This window comes from Austrofundulus limnaeus, unplaced genomic scaffold, assembly GCF_001266775.1.
Source record: "Austrofundulus limnaeus strain Quisiro unplaced genomic scaffold, Austrofundulus_limnaeus-1.0 Scaffold272, whole genome shotgun sequence".
NCBI classification, from domain to species: domain Eukaryota; kingdom Metazoa; phylum Chordata; class Actinopteri; order Cyprinodontiformes; family Rivulidae; genus Austrofundulus; species Austrofundulus limnaeus.
In genome coordinates this window covers 746057-749268 of record NW_013952674.1, presented here as the reverse complement: position 1 = coordinate 749268, position 3212 = coordinate 746057, and the positions used below count along the sequence as shown (strand labels likewise).

The 3212-nt window shown below is 38.0% G+C and overlaps 1 protein-coding gene across 1 annotated transcript in view; it reads right to left on the bottom strand.

Moving 5' to 3' along the window:
- gtf2a1 (general transcription factor IIA, 1) overlaps positions 1 to 3212 on the bottom strand; it is a gene marked incomplete in the record, with an annotated part of 21309 nt that overhangs the window by 5790 nt on the left and 12307 nt on the right.

The window sequence follows — 3212 nt, the reverse complement described above, 5'->3', positions numbered from 1 at the left end:
GTTGAGAGGCGGTTTCCATAGCAACTTCTGCATACAGCACGTTCTGGAGAGAGCTGAAGAAGAGGAAGAACTGAAAAGGTGAAATTTCATTATTTGAGATTCTTTTTGTGAAATAAATCAAATGAACATGTTTTGTACAGCCCACAGATGGATCCTAACTTGTGCTAAGACCCCCATAATAGGCCGCCTTTAATGTTTTTCTGATGATTAATTGCACACGATACGATTACGCCCAACCCTACATCATACTTATCGGTCCGATATCATAACAAACAGAACTGATAATATACGTTCATGTTTGCCAGTGGGAATGTGTGTTTATTTTTATCCTTTTTGGTCAAGCTGCTTCCAGTCCAGCACAACCCGAGCAACGTTCAAGTGGTGTCGGAAAAAAAAAACTTTCTCACTAGAAAAATAATTAGAATACTCTGTGCTGGAAAACAACCAATCATTTAAGAATTATTAATATTATTTTACCAATTAACCCTGTATGTTACACACAAACTTTATAATTATAAACAAAAAGGTCTGAACGACTCCCAATTTGAGAACATATAAAGTCTGTTACCTGCTGAACACAGCACACAGTCCATCTGCTAAAAATGCTAACGACAACAAGCTAGCGTTGAAGAACTTGTCGGGACTTAAATCATTGCTGAGGCTTTTGACAAATCAAAACAAATTGCCGGAGAGCACGCAGATCTCAAGCACTTTAACAATGGAAATGATGGAACTTCAGGGCTCGAGAGTGCGACCAATTTGGTCACAAATACGACCTAATTTCCCAATAGTACGACTAAAAAAATAAATTAAAAAAAAGTCCGGTCGCACTGGAGCAACCAATCGTTCAAGGAGGGGGAGCAGTCGCCCGCTGAAACAAAACGTTTCCATGTTCCATAAAACAAATGAATCCAGCAGTATCAACAGTCGCCCGCCGACACAGTCTCCATGTCTCCTAATACTGCGCTGTGCTCACGGGTTCCATGTGTGCGCATGCATGCACGCACGCACGCACGCACGCACACACACACCTCATGGGGACTTTGTATTGGCTTCCACTCATTTCCCTGTCAATTCTATAGCCAACCATAACCTCCCAGGTAGACTACACACCTGACCCAAACCCTAACCTCACCAGGCTGTGTGTACTGGGAAAATGGTCAATAACTGTACCCATCATGAAGCAAAAACATGTACATGTACACACACATGCGCACGTGTGCATGCACACTCATAGCGAAACAACCGTAGTTTTATTTATTTAGATTTGTTTACCCAGATCGGAGTCTGAAAACTTGTTTTTCTTTTTAACTGTGGAGATGAAAACAAGATGTGGACGGTTGCTTGTTCTTAAGTCCATCTTGTTAATTTAACAGTTGGGGTCTATGTGAGCAGATCATTTCAGCAGCATGAGGAAGCTCAACTGTATGGCAGGCCGCTTTCGCACTTAATCGACTTCACCACAGTTACATTCCAAGTATATAAAATAGGTTCTTCTGGGTCTCAAGAGGATAAGACTAGACATATTAGATATTTAAGTGAAATAATATAAGATAATTAGATTCAACTAATGCTAATGAAATTGCAGACTTTTATGTGTTTTGTTATTTTTAAAAATGCTGCACAACCTTTTAATATCAGTAATATTTCCGTTATTAATCAATATTCTCTGTTCATCATTCTGGTTTAGGCCAAAGATCCATAGGACCAAACTACAGGAGTCGTCCATCTGACGGACAGATGTCTAAAAGAAACTTAACCATGAAATATTTAAGATGTTTATAATATGTTCAGCTATTAAACATTTGCACTTAGAATTTTATAGAATCACTTTAAATACTTTTCAATAAGTTATAGATCTTGTACAGTTCTGGTTCAAATAAAGAACTTCATGTTTACTAGATTGTTATAACTAATTATTTTTGAGTTAATATTGCCTTAATGAACAGTAATTAAAAAAATGAACAGTAAAACTCTGAAACGTGACGCGGTTGAAAATTTGGGTGCACCTAAGAAAAAATGTTTGGCGCACCGGTGCAAACCAGTGCAAAAAGTTAGTCTAGAGCCCTGAACTTCACAATCAACCGTTCACCCTCGCTAAAGACCGAAGCTTTTATCTCCTTGGTAACCACGATTTACCATGCCGAGCTGCTAACTGTGTCTTCCTGAAAGTATGATGCAGTCGTAATGCATTCACACTTTGATTGACAGGTTATCATTTCTGCACTATTATCTCAGAAGCACTATTTCAGGTAGAAAAATGTTTGAAATCATATATTAATAATGAAACAAATGTACTTTGAATCTATCTTGTGTTTGTGCATTATCTGGTTTGAACTTGTGGAATGACTTCTCTTTTGTTTAAACCTGAGATTAATGTGCCTTATTTAAAAATATGGCCATTTGAGTAATCGTTTTGTTTGATATACTTCAAGAAATGTTTGTTTAGAGTTTATTTCAAATAATTTAATTTACAGTCATTTGGATTTAGTCTTATTTATGTTATGATCTTACCCAGTGGTGGGCAGCGCTAATTTAAATTTTAGTTCCTCAATTTTTAAAGCACTAGTCAATTTATTTAGGTCTGCAAGTTCAAAAGCACACATGCTCAATAAAGCGCAACAAATCTCTATTTACCAGAAAACATACAGGTAAGAGAAAAGTCAATGCTTTACTACCACCTAGTGGTAAAATCATTTTTCTTTAAAAGGGGCAATATTATGTAAAATCAACTTTTGAGTTTTATATCATGTTACMCTCTCATAAAAAACATGCCCAAAGCCTTGCTTTGACTCATTCATGCAAGTTTGAGAAATGATGCCTGATGTCTGCCTGTGGATTCTAACAGCGTGGAGCAGAGTGAAGAGTCCACCATCACAAATGGGTTCTGAAAGGCTGGACTGCTACGTGAAGTGGGCACCACAGCTTCAGAGCCAGCCCGGGAGGACAGCGACACAGAAACTGAACAGGTACCGCTGTGTGACGCAGCTTGTTTAACTCCGACACTGAAGAGGAGGATTTCGATGGTTTCAGTGCGCCAGAGGACGATGAACGAGACTTTTTGTTGGACCAGAAACAGTTAAAGAAAACTACCAAAATAAGGTCTGTTAAATGAACCGTATTCCTCCGAACTTTACCGGTAATTTCCAAAGGTTTGCTTTTTATGTTTTTAATTCCAGACCTCTCGCATTTTTTTTCCGAGAGTTTATTAT